Source organism: Hemiscyllium ocellatum, chromosome 22 (genome assembly GCF_020745735.1).
Source record: "Hemiscyllium ocellatum isolate sHemOce1 chromosome 22, sHemOce1.pat.X.cur, whole genome shotgun sequence".
Taxonomy (NCBI): domain Eukaryota; kingdom Metazoa; phylum Chordata; class Chondrichthyes; order Orectolobiformes; family Hemiscylliidae; genus Hemiscyllium; species Hemiscyllium ocellatum.
In genome coordinates this window covers 35540795-35560666 of record NC_083422.1, presented here as the reverse complement: position 1 = coordinate 35560666, position 19872 = coordinate 35540795, and the positions used below count along the sequence as shown (strand labels likewise).

Genomic DNA, 19872 nt, shown 5'->3' with positions numbered 1-19872 from the left:
TTACTATTACCATTAAGCTAATGTATCAATCTGGTGCAATGCAAATTGCAGAAGGGCGTGCCAGGAGCAGCATTTGGCACACATGAAAATGAGGTATCAACATGGTGAAGTTACAAAACAAGAATTTTTGCGAGTCAAACAGCAAGTGAAAGACAGAGCCAAGTGATTCCACAACCAATGAATCAGATCTAAGCTCTAAGACCACAAGGTGTAAAGGTTAAGGTGGAGTAAGTGGTTTAGAAGAGATCTTAGGAAAACAATTTCAGCCAGGGGCAGTAGAAATATTAAACAAGCTTCTGGATTAGTGGTGCTGGAAAAGCACAGCAGTTCAGGCAGCATCCGAGGAGCAGGAAAATCGATGTTTTGGGCAAAAGCCCTTCATCAGGACTACAGGCAGAGAGCCTGAAGGGTGGAGAGATAAATGAGAGGAGCTGCCTGACGTGGTGGTAGAGGCAGGTAATCTTGCAATATTTAAGAAGCATCTGGTTGAGCACTTAAAATGATGGACATAGTGGGCTATGGATCAAATTCAGGTAAACGAGATTAACGCAGTTAGGTGTTTGATGGTCAGCATGGACATGGTAAGCTGGAGAGCCTTTTTTCTATGCAGTATGACTTTATGATTCTATAACACCATAAACCAGCTGACATGGGCAGCCAGGCTCAAGTGTGCAGCATTTTTAAAACAGCAGGGAGGAGGTGGGTATGCCAACTGGGCAAAGAAATGACAAATGGAATACAATGTGGGAAAGTGTGAGGTTATACACTTCGGTAGGAAGAACAGAGGCATATAATATTTTCTAAATGGAGAAAGGCTTCAGACATATGAAGTGCAAAGGGACTAAGGAGTCTTTAGTCCCTATTCAGGATTCTCATAAGGTTAACATGTAGATTCAGTTGGCATAAGGAAGGTATATGAAATGTTAGCATTAATTTTGAGAGGGCTAGAATACAAAAGCAGAAATTTGCTGCTGAGGCTGTATAAGGCACTGGTCAGGAGAAAGTGAGGTCTGCAGATGCTGGAGATCAGAGCTGAAAATGTGTTGCTGGAAAAGCGCAGCAGGTCAGGCAGCATCCAAGGAACAGGAGATTCGATGTTTCGGGCATAAGCCCTTCTTCAGGAAAGTCCTGAAGAAGGGCTTATGCCCGAAACATCGACTCTCCTGTTCCTTGGATGCTGCCTGACCTGCTGCGCTTTTCCAGCAACACATTTTCAGCTAAGGCACTGGTCAGGCTGGATTTGAAATACTGTGAGCAGTTTTGGGCTCCATATCTAAGGAAGGATGTGCTGACCTTGGAGAAGGTCCAGAGGGGGTTTATAAGAATGATCCTGGAAAGAATCATGTTTGAGAAATGTTTGAGGATGCTAGGTCTGTACTCAATGGAGTTTAGAAGGATGAGGGGGAGATCTGATCGAAACTTATATAGTACTGAGAGGCTTGGATATAATAGACAGGGAGAGATGTTTCCACCAGTAGGAAAGACTTGGCCTCGAGGATACAGGCCAAGAGGAAAGGGACAACCTTTTAGGAGTTCAATGAGGAGGAATTTCTTCAGCAGAGAGAGGTGAATCTATGGTACTCATTGCCACACAAGGCTGTGAAGGCCATAACATTGAATGTATTTAAGACAGAGATAGATAGGTTCTTGATTGGTTATGGGGAAGGCAGAATAATGGGACTGAGAAGTAAATCAGCCGTGATCAAATGGTGGGCAGACTTATTGGGCCAAGTGGTTGAATTCTGCTCCTGTATCTTCTGGTGTTTGAACACTGTTCTTTGCTCATTAGAGTCCCCTTTGAAAAGATAGTACTCTTCTTCCTTCCTACCAACCAATACTTTACCCTCTAATACTAAATCCTGCCCAACCAAAACATAAATCCCAAACAGTTTTGCATAGTTGTACACAAACAAGTGTTGTCAATTCAATAATTATATAAACAAGTAAAACAAAGTTGAATTGCTAACCTTATTAAATTTCAAATTTAACATTTGAGCTTGACAAACTTGTCCTGATCTGGTGATCATATATTTTCCCCTGGCGAGGTACAATTCATCTTGTTTGCTGTTGGTTGCCGTTATTCAGCATTATGGCACAGAGCTTTCTTCCCAAATTTATACCTGCACGATTTGAGCTATTAAAAGAGTCTATTGAATCTTTCAGTACTCTGTCCACATCTAGTTCTTACTTTGTGAGCCACCATAAGTATTGTCTGATGGGTGAAGGGGAAAATCCCTTCATTGCTGAAGGTGGAAATCCCTTCATTGTATCTAAAACAGGTTATATCATGGTGACAAACAGCAGTAACTACTATCAAAAAGAGTCCATGATCTGGATCTATTCTATCATCCTCTGAAAGTGCAGATGCCTTTATTCCGCCAGTGGCCATGTCAGCTGTTTTATGGTGTTATAGAATCATAAAGTCATAATGCATAGAAAAAAGGTTCTCCAGCTTACCATGACTATGCTAACCATCAAACACCTAACTGCGTTAATCTCGTTTAACTGAATTTGATCCATAGCCCACTATGCCTTTCCAGTATCAAGTTGTTCAGAGACCTCTTCTCAGGATTATGTATTGCTTAACCTGTGAAGAAAAGCTACATAAATTGCTTAAATAGCTGTAATTCAGTGAAATTGTGACTTGCTGCTAAAATCCATAATGAAATACTCATCTTCAATTTCTTGACTATCGTTTTTTTTTCTTTGAGTTAAATGCAGGATTTGTTTGTTCCTTTCTTTTACTTTGTTTGCTAATCTATCCCTTTTTTTTTCTTTTTTGTTTCTGTGTTATTGCTGTACAATGTCACAGTCCCTTTACATGAGCACTGATGCCTTTGGGATTATGCCTTTAAGAACTAAAGGCCTACAGTAGCTGGGTGCAGCCACCAGATGGTATTCATACCAAATAAGGAGTGATGACATCACAGAACACTGCTAGAATCAGGGACAAAATGGAAAAGCCAACTGGCCTCTGCACAAAAGTAGACCTCCTTAGTTCACGAGATCAGGATTTAAAGCTTAGAAAGCTATTTATTTTGAACAGGAGGGTTACATGTTAAAACTATGCAGCATTAGACTGCTGTTCTTATTTTTAAACCTGTAATAAGCAGGCTGATATTTTACTTATGGAAATGCATAGTTACATGGCTTCTGGCTTGAGGGACTTAAATTTTAGATAGAAAGGAGGCCAATCTTCTTCTTGGCTTTTAATTTGCAGATCCAAACCTTCAAAGGTATGCTGTTAGTCTTCCAAATACTTTGAAGTCCAAGGCTGTCTAATCTTCAATGAAGATTCCAAGTATCAGCAAATGAGATCTTGGAGTCTTTGATAAACAGTTCACTGCTGCTTACTACTACTACTACACCATTATATGACCTGCCTTAGATAGAGAGATGGGATTTTCACCTGCAGCGTAGTTGTACCCAATCAGGCAATACTTATGTTAGCTCCCTTAACGTAAGAACTAGAACTGTGGATAACAGTACTTAAAGATTCAATAGACTTTCATAATATAAACAGATATCTACATAGTTTATAATCATTGGCACTGCCCATGTCTGAGCCAGTCCTGAGTAATTTGGTTACAAACTTAACATGCTTCTCTCAGCATACTGTAAGTGGTCCTATTAAGATGGAAAACAAAGCCCTTTACACTGTTGGGTCACATCTTACCAAATGCTGAAAAAAACATGAACATATTTCTTAATGGTATTTTTCAGGATAGTGAGAACTGGACAGATGCTGGACAGTCAGAGTGGATAAAGAGTGGAGCTGGAAAATGCACAACAGGTCAAGCATAGTCCCGATGAAACATCTATTCCCCTTCTCCTCTGATGCTGCTTGATCTGCTGTGCTTTTTCCAGTTCCACCCTTTGTCCATTCTTATTGGCATACTGCATACTAACTGCAGTCATTATGCAACAGTGGATTAGCAGTCAACCGCATCCCCACAACCCTCAATAATTATCCCAATAATTTCACAGGAAACACCCCAATTTCAAGAACCAGCTGTTCTCCTTTATTTTCTTTTTCAAATACTTATCCGTTTATCTTAAAAGCTACTATGAATTCTGTTTCTACTACCATTTTTGCAACAACCTTTTACATGCAGAAAACTGTCCTCCAAACTCCCAGTTCATTCATTTTAATGTAATCTTTCCTTTCTAATTACTGGCTTAGCAACTAGTGGAATCAGTTACTCCTCATTTAGTATAGAGCTCTAAGTTCTGAGCACATCTCTTTAGGTCAACACTGAACAATTACTGTCCTTGAAGTATAGGGTCACCACAGTACTGTTCAGGAGGCAGCTGCCATGACTTTGACCCAGCATATTGAAGAAACAGCAAAATAGTTCCAATTCAGGATGTTGTGTAGTTTGGAAGGGAACCTTCAGGTGGTAGTGTTCCCATGTACCTGTTGTTCCTGTCTTCTGTGTGTTATAGATCGTGGGTTTTGGAATTTGTTCTGGCATTTAGTAGTCTGAAGCAATTTCTAAGGTTAGAGTTTTTGGGAGAATGGTCCATCAGTTTTGGGGCTTGCAAATGGTTGCTAACTTCTCAAATTAGAAGTGAAAGTGGTGCTGAGAGATGGAGTAAAATGTGGATCTTCATAAAATATGTCCATATTTTAAACTTCCCCATGAAAACATTAGAATCTTTTTAAAAGGGCAAAGTCATGCAGACGAATTACACCTGTAACGCAGTACAAAGAAAGCATTCTAAGAATGAAGCTTCTCCACTATAAATCCAATATGCTTTCAGGCTCCACATTAATCAAATAAATTGCTACCTTGCATCATATATTATTTTCAAACAATAAAAATAACTTGCTTTTTTAAAAAAATCACCAGCTGCAAAAACATCATTTCTTTAGGCCAATGAGGTGATCTTTACTCTTACGTTCAGCATCACAATTAGATTACCATGGACTAAATACCAGCCCAGAAAATCCACATGCCAAGATCTTGATCTGCAGAATCACATACCCTCCAGTGCTAAACCACCATAATTGTGCATCGGCAGTTACATGGGATCTATAAGTTTCCTCAGATGTTGTAAATACATGTTTTTATTTCCTTTGGTTTTGGATTGTGGATTAAGAAAGGATATGACTTTAAAGCAGGGAGTCTATGTAAAATGATGGCTCCAGTTTAAAAATCACGTATCATGTCTATTGGAGCACTCTGAGTTGTATGTAATCTTGCTTTCTCTTGGAACAGGGAGAGCAAAAGCAGGTACCATGGAGTTAATTAATGAAAGAGTGGAGTTAAGCTACAGTGTTATAAATTAGCAATTCATATTTTCTAAATGACACTGGTTTAAAAAAATTGTTTGCATTAAAGGTATTTTCTTAAATACTGAAATGTGGTAAGTGTTTTCTTTTAACCCAATTCATCAGTAAGGTAAATTGGGGACTTTAGAGTTTGACTAAATCTTTTCAAATTTGCAACGTCTTCATGAATAGCAGGACTCAATTTGCTGTGTATGACCCAGTGAGTCATGAGTGTCTAATTCAGTGTTCTTCCCTGGAACCGCTCTGTTGTAGCTGAAAATGTGTTGCTGGAAAAGCACAGCAGGTCAGGCAGCATCCAAAGAGCAGGAAAATCGACATTTTGGGCATGAGCCCTTCTTCAGGAAGGGCTCATGCTCGAAACGTCGATTCTCCTACTCTTTGGATGCTGCCTGACCTGCTGCGTTTTTACAGCAACACATTTTCAGCTCTGATCTCCAGCATCTACAGTCCTCACTTTCTCCTAAAAGACCTCTCTGGTGTAGCCTATCGAGCCCATCACAAGGTCAGAATGTCTCTTTTCTTTTGGAATACCAGCTTTTGGTGATAACACCAATAGCAAAACTTCTGACTCCTCCTATTCCTAATTACATTCCCTGAAGTCAATGGTCTGTTAAGACATGAGTAGAGATTCTGACCTAAAGTGTTCCCAAAAATATAACAAGGAATCTTCATTTTTGCAGAGGATGTATTGCTGGTCAAGACAATGTTAGAGACAAAGAAACCGTAAATGCTGGAATCCAAAATAGACAGTTAGGTGGCTGGAAGAACACAGCAGGCCAGGCAACATCAGGAGGTGGAGAAGTTGACGTTTTGCATATAACCCTTCAAGAGAATGTGGCAGTATCCTACAGATAATTCCCTGGATTTGCTTGATTTCCTTGAGCTTCCTGCCAATTTTAATATATTTCAAGAATGTGTCTGGCAAGCATTACTGAAACATTTATATTATTACATTCGAACCATATTTTCATCAGACTTTATGTCTTGGGAGTGAACGTAATGTCATTCAGAATCACTTTACAACCTGTACCATAAACACTTCGATTCATACTGGCACCTTTCAGCAGGGAGATGGTATTTTTGCTACTCTTATTCAAAAAAAATGCTCAAATGCTGAAGAGACTCATCTCTGAATTGCAACAGCTATCAGGCTGTCCTTTCCTTGTGATGAGATTCTGATGCCCTGTCGTTTATTATAATGTAAATAAACCAGTGTACTCTTCATTTGCAGCTGCGCACAGTGTGAGCCTCATTGTAATGACTCTGAACAGAGGGGTGATGGTTTTAGCATGGTGAAGTGAAAACATTGGCTGCAGTTGGCGTCATTGACATCATCAGAATTCTAACAGGCCTCTCATTTATATGTGTGATGAGTGACTACCTGCAAAAAACTCCCCAAACAAAAGAATGCAACAGATCAGTCAAAAGCATCTTTACAACTAAACACCTTGTAAAGGCTTGTCAAGGCATTTATTTCCTTCACGTATGAAACTTGTCAGATCAGGATCTTGAGATTTATTTGCCCGGATCAGGGTGGTAACTTAATCCAAATTCCAGACACATGAGAAGGAACAAACAAGAAAAATCAATGTCAATTGGAATTCCCTGAAGTTGCAACTTGACCAGATTACCATTCCCGATGCTAGCTTTCTCGTGAAAGGAACACATAACCAGAATCTGGGTGCAAATAACATGACTTAAGTGGACAGAAAACTTATACCCAAAATTTCCACCATGCAAAGTCCTAAATCACTGCTGTTAAGATGCAGTGTACATTTGAATTATCATTATCCAGTGATCCTTCCTCAGACTTTGTGATAACAAATTTGGAACCTGAGCAATTTGGTATATGCAAGAAATATAGCATAGCTACTAGCTTTGAAAAGTAATTAAATGGATTATTTTTTCTTACCAAAGTACAGTAGATGGAGGACAATGGGATCATGTGCTGGATCTGCCAAAAGAAAGTTCTGATTAAACAAACCCTAGCACTGGTTAGAAGGACTCAACTAGACTTCAAATTTTAATGCTGCAGCTATCATATGAACGGAAAATAGACCTGGGAAGGCTGGTCCTCAGATTTAATTTTACTTCAAGGTCTTGCTGATGGATCAGAGGAACAACAGTCAGGCGGAGGATGATAAGTAACTCGCCAGCCAAACACACATCAGTAAAAAGTGACTGACAAGTGGCAAAGAAATTGCAGGAGAAATATGGTCCTTTCAAACTGTAGACAATGCAGCAAGCAGATGTAGGGCCTCAGGAGAGCAACAAAGGTGAATGGCTCAATAAGGTCAGGTGCCAAAACCTACACTCTGCCTTTTCCAGCATTTTCCCACATAGCATTCCTCAGACAGACCCATGTTACTGCTGTACTTAATGTTTCCCCTCCAGGCACTTACTCATGTCCCTGTCTGAACAGATGACCATTCACACTCAGCCTCAATCCACTGTCTTCGCATACATTCATACTTTCCCCTCATTATATTTCATTTGCCATATTTCATTCACTCACAACTCATCTATATTCCTCTGTAGACTCTGTCAGGCTCATTCCACCCTGACCTTAAATTTACCTGGGCCATCTCTGACACCTCCCTCCCCTTCCTGGACCTCTCCATCTCCATTGATGATGACCAACTTGACATTGACATTTTTTACAAACCCATTGACTCCCACAGCTACCTGGATTACACCTCTTCCCACCCTATCTCTTGCAAAAATGCCATCCCGTATTTCCAACTCCTCTGCCTCCACCGTATCTGCTCCCAGGAGGACCAGTTCCACCATAGAACACACAAGATGGCCTCCTTCTTTAGAGACCGCAATTTCCCTTCCCACGTGGTTAAAGATGCCCTCCAACGCATTTTGTCCACATCCCGCATCTCCGCCCTCAGACAACACCCCTCCAACTGTAACAAGGACAGAACACCCCTGGTGCTCACCTTCCACCCTACCAACCTTCGCATAAACCAAATCATCCGCCGACATTTCCGCCACCTCCAAAAAATCCCCACCACCAGGGATATATTTCCCTCCCCACCCCTTTCCGCCTTCCGCAAAGACCGTTCCCTCCGTGACTACCTGGTCAGGTCCACGCCCCCCTACGACCCACCCTCCCATCCTGGCACTTTCCCCTGCCACCGCAGGAACTGTAAAACCTGTGCCCATACCTCCTCCCTCACCTCTATCCAAGGCCCTAAAGGAGCCTTCCACATCCATCAAAGTTTTACCTGCACATCCACTAATATCATTTATTGTATCCGTTGCTCCCGATGCGGTCACCTCTACATTGGGGAGACCGGGCGCCTCCTAGCAGAGCACTTTAGGGAACATCTCTGAGATACCCGCACCAATCAACCACACCGTCCCGTGGCCCAACATTTCAACTCCCCCTCCCACTCTACCGAGGACATGGAGGTCCTGGGCCTCCTTCACCGCCGCTCCCTCACCACCAGACGCCTGGAGGAAGAATGCCTCATCTTCCGCCTCGGAACACTTCAACCCCAGGGCATCAATGTGGACTTCAACAGCTTCCTCATTTTCCCTTCCCCCACCTCATCCTAGTTTCAAACTTCCAGTTCAGCACTGTCCCCATGACTTGAACAGACTTGTCCGACCTGCCTAACTCCTTTTCCACCTATCCACTCCACCCTCTCCTCCCTGACCTATCACCTTCATCTCCTCCCCCACTTACCCATTGTACTCTATGCTACTCTCTCCCCACCCCACCCTCCCCTAGCTTATCTCTCCATACTTCCAGCTCACTGCCTTTATTCCTGAAGGGCTTTTGCCCGAAACGTCGATTTCGCTGCTCGTTGGATGCTGTCTGAACTGCTGTGTTCTTCCGGCACCACTGATCCAGAATCTGTCAGGCTCAGCGCTTTTCCTTCCATCTCTTTTTGTGTCACTAACAAACAAGGAATAATGCATTCAACTTCTGTCATCCAAATCATGAAAATATATTGAAACTAACTGTTGCCCCAACACTGTGGCATTCCACTAGTTACAGGTTGCAATCCTGAAAATTCCTCCCTTTTCCCAACTCTGTATTCACTTAGCCAATCTTCTATTCATGCTAATATGCTACTCATAATGCCATAGATTTTTAATCTTAAGTAGCCTTATGTGTAGCACCTTACTGAACATCTTTTGGAAATCCAAACATATCACACTACTAGTTGCTCTTTGGCTGGAGTGAAGGTTATTGCTTCGCCTATATTTATAAAAAAGGAGAAAGTGAAGACTGCAAATGCTGGAGAGTCAAGAGTCAAAAAGTGTGTTGGAAAAAGCACAGCAGGTCAGGCAGTATTAAAGGAGCAGGAGAGGCAACATCACAGTCAATGTTTTGGGCACTAGGGCTTATGCCTGAAACATTGACTCTCCTGCTCCCCGGATGCTGTCTGACCTGCTGTGCTTTTTCCAGCATGCACCACACTATATTTATAAAAAGTCCAAATGAGTTGAAGAGATGGAACTGTTACAGGAACAATTTCCAGATATTTTTACACCATTTGAGGTGACCAGAATAATGGCTAAACAAAGTCAATAATCAGAGGTGGAAGCAATATTGCAAGTAGATGTTCGAGTCATCAAACCTTCTTCATACACGAGCAAGTGTTCAGTACGTCTTTGTTAACTGAAGCCGAGCAAGAAGATCTTCAATTAATAAAGTTAATACGGTCAGCTCACACTGAAGTGGAGGCTGAAGGAGATCCAGTGTTATTATCTTAGAAACATAGTTCTGATGAGAATGTGGAAACATTCTAGTAGACAAGAGAGGGATGGTTGTTCATCATAGAGTGATACTGCCCAAATACTGTAAGGTGATATTGTGGATAGCACATGTAATTCCAGTGGCAGGACATCTAGGAATACAAAAAGGTCAAGTATTGAGAAACTTTTATAGACTTCATAAGGGCATATAACAGATCTATAAAACAGGCCATGCATGTCAGCTCGTGAGAAAACCTCAACATTTATACAACAAACTGGCATCTTTAATTCTCATAGTAGTTTTTGAAGAACCATTCAGTCCAGTGTTAGCAGACTGTGTAGGAACATTAGCAAGAACAAAAATGTGATACCTGTTTGTATCCTCACACTTGACAACCCAATTTCCTTCGAGGACAACTGCAGCAAAGGTAGTGGTAGAAAACTTAACTCAATTTTTTTTTACCCCTTATGGACTACCAATTGAAATACAAACTATCGTTACGTCTAATAACTTTTAAAGGGAGGTATTTAGGCAGTTCAAGTTTAAAAAAAGATCAAGTCCACCACCTATCACCTGAAAACACAGGAGATTAAAAGGTTTACCATCAGATTCTTAAAACAATGTTAAGGCATTTGGTCACGAATACCAATAAGACCAGGATGAAGGGGGAGATTTCTTATTATTTGCTACCAGTGATCTTCCAAACAATTCTACTGGATTTAATCCATTTGAATTGATCTATGGTCATGAGATAAGAGATCTAGTAAAACTGACGAAGGAAACATTAAGAGACAATAGAGATAAATCCTCTGATGAATTATGTGTCCCTGTTTCCTGAGAGGCTCACAGGAGCATGTAAATAGCACAGAACATTTGAAAACTTCAGGCAAAGATGAAAAGACTGTGCAAGCAATCATGTTATAACTAGAATGCGTCAAACAGGAGATAGTGTTATTGGTTTTACAGCCTCTGCAAGTGAGGTTCAGTGGTCCATTCAATGCAGTTAGGAGGGTTGGTAAAGTGACTTATCTGGTAGATATTCCCGATAACAGGAATAATAATTGGTTTTGTCACATAAACACATTGGAGGTGATATCATCATAATTACGAAAATTAATAACAGCAAATGTCAGGTGGTAGAAATTGTGGAGGATGACATAGACATTAAGAATGAGGCAGAAGGAGGGATAGATAATTTACATAGCAAACCTCCTGCAGTCCAACTAACTAATAAAGAATTACTGGGGCAGTTAGACAGCATATTTTCATGCTTAAAGTAAAGACAATGAGAAGGTTCAGTCAGGTTGGGTAGGAAATTTGTAGACTCCTGATGAAGGGCTTATGCTCGAAACGTCGAATTCTCTATTCCTGAGATGCTGCCTAACCTGCTGTGCTTTGACCAGCAACACATTTGCATTTGTAGACTCACACTTGAATAGACATAGATGCAGAAAATCGGAGGAATAGGCCATTTGGCCCTTCAAATCATTCATGCTGCTCATGGCTGATCATCCAACTCAACAGCCTGTTTACATTTTCCCCATATTCATAACACCATATGAAAAATAGGAGGAGTAGGCTGTTTGGGCCCTCAAGCCCATTCTGCCATTCAATGGGATCACGGCTGATCCAGCACACTTCACTGCCATATTCCTGACCATTCCCTATAACCCTTGGTCGAGAATCCATCTACCTCAGCCTTAAATATACACAAGGACTCTGCCCCCACAAATCTCTGTGGAGTTCCAAAGACTCTCAATCCTTTGAGAGAAGAAATTCTTCCTCATCTCAATTTTCACTTGGCACCCCTTACGTCTGAGACAACGCCCTCTGGTCCTTGACTCTCCCACGAGGAGAAACATCCTCTCAGCACTTAGCCTGTCAAGACCATTAAGAATTCAATATATCACAATGAGATTCTCATTCTTCTAAATTCCAAAGAGTGGAGCCTCAACTTGTTCAATTTTTGCTCATAAGACGATCCCTTCACAGTTCTGAACAGCTGCAACATGATATCCCAACTCCTACACTCAGTGTGAATGGACTGGAGCCAAATTTGTAGATGACACAAAAGTAAGCGGAAAGGCAGGTTGTGAAAGGGAATCAAACAGTTTACATGTTGATATTGATAGGTTAAGTAAATGGGCATGAATATCAACAGGACCAGGATGAAGAATTAGATTTCTTACTATTTGCTACCAGTGATCCTCCAAATGAATTTACTGAATTAATCCATTTGAATTGATCTGTGGTCATGAGATAAGATATCTAGCAAACTGACTATTGAAGGCAAGTGTGCCAAACTCCTCCTTCACTATCCTATCTACCCGCAACTCCGTTTACAAGGAACTATGCACATGCAGCCCGAGATCTCTTCATTTGGCAACACCCCCAAGGTACCACCATTAAACATTGGTCCTGCCCTGGTTTGTCTTCCCAAGATGTAACACCTCACATTTATCTAAATTAAACTCCATCTGCCATTCTGCAGCCCATTGGCCCATCAGATCAAGGTCTGTTATCCTCTAAGATAATCTTCTTAACGATCCACTACACCACCCATTTTGATGTTATCTGCAAATTTACTAACCACTCCTATATTCACAACCAAATCATTTATATAAATGACAAAAAGCAATGGAGCCAGTCCTGATCCTTGCAGCATACACTGGTCACAGGCCTCTGGTCTGAAAAACTACCCTCTACCACCATCCTCTGTCTCCTATCTTCAAGCCAATTTTGAATCCAATCGGCTAGCTCCCTCTGGATACTAACCTTGCTAACCAGTCTATCATGTGGAATCTTGTTGAATGCCTTAGTCAACAACTGTTTCTCCTACAGCTACACAAACTATTCTCCTAAGATGGCATTCTGCTGGACTTCATAGAACTGCACTCCAGCAGTAAAGGCCTGGCATAATGTTGGATTCCTAGCTGTGTGAGCAAAGCCCTACTGTTCAACATCCATCGTTTCCCCAACTGCATGAAGTCAGCAAGCAGTAGCTATTTAGCAACCATGAGTCACCATCTCTCAGACTTTGGCTAAAACTGATTCTGAAAATGTGTTGCTGGAAAAGCACAGGTCAGGCAGCATCCAAGGAACAGGAGAATCGATGTTTCGGGCACGAGCCTTTCTTCAGGAATGAGGAGTGTGTGCCAAGCAGGCTAAGATAAAAAGGTAGGGAGGAGGGACTTGGGGGAGGGGCGTTGGAAATGCGACAGGTGAAAGGAGGTTAAGGTGAGGGTGATAGGCTGGAGTGGGGGTGGGGGCGGAGTGGTTAGGAAGAAGATTGCAGGTTAGGAAGGTGTTGCTGAGTTCGAGGGTTGGGACTGAGACAAGGTGGGGGGGGAGGGGAAATGAGGAAACTGGAGGGTTCCTAGGCGGAAGATGAGGTGCTCTTCCTCCAGGGGGGAGGTGTGGGCACAAGTTTTGCATTTCTTGCAGTTGTAGGGGAAGGTGGCGGGAGTGGAGGTTGGGGGCGTGGACCTGACAAGGGTGTCACGGAGGGAGTGGTCTTTTCGAAACGCTGATAGGGGAGGGGAGGGAAATATATCCCTGGTGGAGTCCGTTTGGAGGTGGCGGAAATGACGATGGATGATGTGATGTATATGGAGGTTGGTGGGGTGGCAGGTGAGGACCAGTGGGGTTCTGTCCTGGTGGCGATTGGAGGGGCGGGGCTCAAGGGCAGAGGAGTGGGAAGTGGAGGAGATGTGGTGGAGAGCATCATCGACCACATCTGGGGGGAAATTGTGGTCTTTGAAGAAGGAGGCCATCTGGGTTGTTCGGTATTGGAACTGGTCCTCCTGGGAGCAGATGCGGCGAAGACGAAGGAATTGGGAATATGGGATGGCTTTTTTACAGGGGACAGGGGGGGAGGAGGTGTAGTCTAGGTAGCTGTGGGAGTCAGTCGGTTTATAATAAATGTCCATGTTGATTCGGTCGCCCGAGATAGAAATGGAGAGGTCTAGGAACGGGAGGGAGGAGTCTGAGATGGTCCAGGTAAATTTGAGGTCATGACTCCCTTGTCAGGTCCACACCCCCCACCAACCCAACCTCCACTCCCGGCACCTTCCCCTGCAACCACAAGAAATGCAAATCTTGCGCCCACACCTTACCCCTTACTTCCCTCCAAGGCCCCAAGAAATCCTTCTATATCCGCCACAAATTCACCTGCACCTCCACACACATCATTTACTGCATCCGCTGCACCTGATGTGGCCTCCTCTATATTGGGGAGACAGGCCGCCTACTTGCGGAACGTTTCAGAGAACACCTCTGGGACACCCATACCAACCAACCCAACCACCCTGTGGCTCAACACTTCAACTCCCCCTCACACTCCAAAGGACATCGCCAGACCATCGCAACACGACGGCTGGAGGAAGAGCGCCTCATCTTCTGCCTAGGAACCTTCCAACCACAAGGGATGAACTCAGATTTCTCCAGTTTCCTCATTTCCCCTCCCCCCACCTAGTCTCAGTCCCAACCCTCGAACACAGCACCACCTTCCTAACCTGCAATCTTCTTTCTGACCTCTCCGCCCCACCCCCACTCCGGCCTATTGCCCTCACCTTAACCTCCTTCCACCTATCGCATTTCCAAAGCCCCTCTCTCAAGTCCCTCCTCCCTACCTTTTATCTTAGCCTGCTTGGCACACTCTCCTCATTCCTGAAGAAGGGCTCATGCCCGAAACGTCGATTTTCTGGCTCCTTGGATGCTGTCTGACCTGCTGCGCTTTTCCAGCAACACATTTTCAGCTCTGATCTCCAGCATCTGCAGTCCTCACTTTCTCCTAAAACTGATTCTGACTGTTACTGCAGAAGTAAGTATTTTTAAGGTCAAAAAGAGTATAAGTACTTCTCCTGGTCCTCCTTGTGGTTTGTTTTCCCTCTCATGCTCACATCCCCATCCCAATTTCTACTTACTTTAAACCTGACTGACCATTCCAAGTTAACAAATGCCAATGCAAGTGTGATGTCCCAGCTTATAGACTAAAATATATTAATGCAAAATGAAAGAGTCCTCAAAAACTAAATGATCACATGACACACACCAGATTTGGGGTACATCACACATAAACAATGATTAATTCCATTCCCAAAGATTTAAGATTTCTTATCAACCACCATCTCACACCAAGTTAGATCAGGGTTACTTGGTATCCAGTAACTGAATAGTATAAATATTTAAAAAGGGATGTCAAATGGGCTGTAAAAGGCAAAATCAGAAGATGGGGGTTTCTGACATTTAGTAAACATTGCATATAATGTTTGTATTATGTTCAAACTGATCAGAAAAATTGTCCCAGGTCTATACTAAAGCATAATCCTTACAGTGACCCAAGTCATTCTCATTTTCATACTGCTTCAGAATTCTGAATATTCGTTTGTGACTACAAAGATACACACTCACAGTTTTCAAAACTGAACCACAGAGTGGTCAACAAGTATTTTACTGCATCCTAATATTTTTGCTTTAAGAATGTACTAAATTGTTAAAATATTACATTTATATTCAGTATAGAATGACTTGTAACTGCTAAACATCCATATGAGCAGTGAAATTAAGGTTAAATAGATTTCATTTATTCCAGCCAGGATATCATCAGTGGCTTTGTGAAAAATTAACAAGTGATCAAAGAAGTGCAATACCTGAACATCCTTCAACATACAGATGCTCAGAAATGAATAAATGCCAGAACACAAAAGGTGAAGAATGGTGAGCCAATGTTGTAATACACTCCTCTTTTCTTCATTTTTTTCAGCACAGTCTATTATTTCTTTTACTCCTTTTTCACATAATTAGGCACTTGGGCTTGAAGTCCTCAAGGGGGCTGAAATTTGAGAGCAGAATTAGGGACAAAAGTGACATGTTGCCAAAGGAAAGTGAAAATAACAGTTCTCTATCAGAAGGTTGTTTATATTTTGTAAAAATCTCAGATTTCTCATGTGCAGAAGTCCAAAGTTCAATGGCAACTATGACTTTGAGATGGTTTCCATATCTGCCTTCTCTATTTTAGTTCAGACAAAGGGTGTGAGAACAGCTTACTTTAGGGGTACATGATCACAGCCCAGCCCTGGTTGTATTGACTGGCTTGTAGAAGTAGACTTATGCTCTACAAGGGCTTCTTAAAAAACCCATGCATCACAATGGTGATGGACACCTTTTAAAGTAAGGATGAAATTCTGAAGAAACAGCTGCAATTAAAAAAAAGTGCTGCAAATGTGAAAAGTGTAAGTATAGCAACTGGTGTAAAAGGTTAATATAGAAAAACTGTAATTAGATATAGAACTGAATAAAATAACTAAATTGTTAATTATATTACATTAAAGATGGCAGACAGGCAAGCTTACTGTAGGGTCATTGGAAATTAAACTTAACTGGGGCAAACTCTCACGGAGATGGCCAGACTTCAGCAACTCTTGGGTTTTACACTAACTAGCTACATAGAGAAATTCACCAAGGATCAAAGGCAGAAGAGAATTTGGAAAGGTAAATGGATTGATTTTGTCTTCTTTACATTCAGCTTGAGGCATAGTAGCATGAGATGTATTTGTGCTCAATGAAGTGAGTTATGAGAGTGCTGAGTTTGAAAGATGTAAGTAGCCCTTCAACAATATGTTTGCCAGATTGCTATTCCTGCCAACTGACAAGCTGTCAAATAAACGAATAACATTGCAATGTTAAAAAATCTTCAGATTAATTTATAAAGCTCATCTAAATGGATAAAACAATAAAGTACATTTCACATCATTGAAAGGACAGCCTAGTATGACAATTGAGAGTAAATGTTTAAATGTTTTCCCATTGCTTTTACATTTTTAGTCTCTGTTGAGACTGAAGTTCTTAAGTCTACATGTTTATTCAGTACATTTTACCAACTTTTAGATGGAATCGTTTGACTTAATCATTTTATGTGTGTCACATTTTTCACTAATTTGACGTGAAATGTTTGCTTGTTTATGCAGAGCTTTAAGAGCTATAGAATGGCTTCCAACGTACATAAAACAGTTCTGTTCATAAAATGGATAACGCCTGAGGGGGTGAATGCTGAGATGGGTAAGGGACCTTTAAAATGGTCAGAAAAGTGTACTGAACTTAAATGAGTCATTAATTGCCTCAGAATTACTGGACTGAGGCTCTTCAGTAACAGAGGCAGACTTTTTAACCTGCTTGCTCTGGACATACCTCACCTATGCTGTCAGTGGCAGGCCTGCCCCAGGCTTCTTAATGACTGGATCTCCTCCTACACTCGTGCAACGATTCGGCCAACCAGCAGTTTGAGACAACAGTGGATTTGCAGTGATGACAGTGCAGTTCCTGATGATAGGGTCATAGTGGGTTGCCACAATACTTGCTGGTTGAAGTCAACCAAAAAACAATGTACAAAAGGAACCAAAGGAAAGTTACAACAGAAAGAAAATGGAGACTCAGAAGAAAGCAGGATGCATGGCAAGCACAATGACTCAGTGGTTACCACTGCTGCCTCAAAGTGCCTGGGACCCGGGTGCCATTCCAGTCTTAGGTGCTTGTCTGTGTGGAGTTTGCAGTTCTCCCAGTGTCTGCAGGTTAGATGGATTAGCCATGATAAATATGAGGTTATGGGGATAGAGTGGGGATTTAAGGCTAGGTCTGGGTTGGATGCTCCTCAGAGAATCAATGCTGACTCAATGGGCAAATGGCCTCTTCCTGCACTGCAGGCATTCTATGAAAATCCATCGAGCATGCTCAATTGGTAAACATACGCTTCTCTGCAGTTTTTCGTATAAAGCATTTAAAAGTACTTCTTTTTGCAACTTTGATTTTATGTATTTTATAACATTGACAGAATCTATTTAGAGTCATATACATGCACAGCATGGAAACATACCCTTTGGTCCAACTTGTCCATGCTGACCAGATATCCAAACCTAATCTAGTCCCATTTGCCAGCACTTGGCCCATATCTCTCTAAACCCTTCCCATTCATATACCCATTCAGATTCCTTTTAAATGTTACAATTGTACCAGCCTCCACCACTTCCTCTGGCAGCTCATTCCATACACGCACCACCCACGTGAGAAAAACTTGCCCCTTTAGGTCCCTTTTATATCTTTCCCCTTTCACTGTAAACCTATGCCCTCTAGTTCTGGACTCCCCTAACCCATGGAAAAGACTTTGTCTATTTGTCCTATCCATGCCCCTCACAATTTTATAAACCTCTATAAGGTCACCCCTCAGCCTTCGATGCTGCAGAGAAAACAGCCACAGTCTATTCGGCCTCTTCCTATAGCTCAAACCCTCCAACCCTGGCAACATCCTTATATCTTTTCTGAACTCTTTCAAGTTTCACAAATAGGAAGGAGACCAGAATTGCATGCAATATTCCAAAACTGGCCTAACCAATGTCCTGTACAGCCACAACATGACCTCCCAACTCCTAAACTTAATGCTCTGACCAATAAAGGGCATCATACCAAACTCTTTCTTCACTATCTTATCTACTTGTGACTCTACTTTCAAGGAACTATGAACATGCACTCCAAGGTCTCTTTGTTCAGCAACACTCCCTAGGAGCTTACCATTAAGTGTATACGTCCTGCTAAAATTTGCTTTCCCAAAGTGCAGCACCTCACATTTATCTAAATTAAACTTCATCTACCACTCCTCAGCCCACTAGCCCATCTGATCAAGATCTCGTTGTAATCTGAGGTAACCATCTTCACTTTCCACTGCACCTCCAATTTTGGTGGCATCTGCAAACTACACTAACTATACCTTCTTATATTCATATCCAAATCATTTATATAAATGATGAAAAGTAGTGGACCCTGCACTGATCCTTGTGGCACTCCACTGGTCAAAAGGCCTCCAGTCTGAAAAAGAACCATCCACCACCACCACCCTCTTTCTTCTACCTTTGAGCCATTTCTGAATCCAAATGGCTAGTTCTCCCTGCATTCCATGAGATCTAAGCTTGCTAACCGGTCTCCCATGGGAAACCTTGGCGAACGCCTTACTGAGGTCGAAATAGATCATGTCCACCGGAATGGCCTCATCAATCCTTCTTGTAACTTTCTCAAAAAACTCAATCAAGTTCGTGAATCATAATTTCCCTCGCACAAAGCCATGTTGACTATCCCTAATCAGTCCTTGTATTTCCAAATACATGTACATCCTGTCCCTTAGGATTCCCTCCAACAACTTGCCCACCACCGACGTCAGGCTCACTGGTCTATTGTTCCCTGGCTTGTCCTTACCACCCTTCTTAAACATTGGCATCACGTTAGCCAACCTCCAGTCTTCAAGCACCTCACCTGTGACTACCAACGATACAAGTATCTCAGTAAGGGGCCCAGCAATCACTTCCCTAGCTTCCCACAGATTTCTAAGGTACACCTGATCAGTTCCTGGGGATTTATTCACCTTCATGCTTTTTAAGACATCCAGCAGTTTCTCCTCTGTAATATGGATATTTTTCAAGATGTCACCATCTATTTTCCTACATTCCATACCTTCCATGTCCTTTTCCATAGTAAACACTGATGCAAAATGCTCGTTTAGTATCTCACCCATCTCCTGCGGCTGTATACAAAGGCTGCTTTGCTGATCTTTGAGGGGTGAAAGTGAGGACTGCAGATGCTGGAGATTAGAGTGATGGTGGAAATGCCTAACAGGTCAGGCAGCATACGTGGAGCAGGAAAATTGACATTTTGGGGAGGGGCCCTTCATCAGGAATTGTGTGAACCTTTCATTTGGGAAGAGCTCCTGCCTGAAACATCGATTTTTCTGCTCCTCAAATGCTGCCTGATCTTTGAGGGGCCCTATTCTCTCCCGAGTTGCCCTTTTGTCCTTAATGTATTTGAATAAACCCTTTGG

General features: G+C 42.1%; 1 protein-coding gene across 2 annotated transcripts in view; it reads right to left on the bottom strand.

Annotated features, from left to right (window-relative positions):
- Positions 1-19872, bottom strand: part of LOC132826283 (fibroblast growth factor receptor 2-like) — a 189647-nt gene that overhangs the window by 126415 nt on the left and 43360 nt on the right. The gene's annotated exons all lie outside the window — the stretch shown is intronic.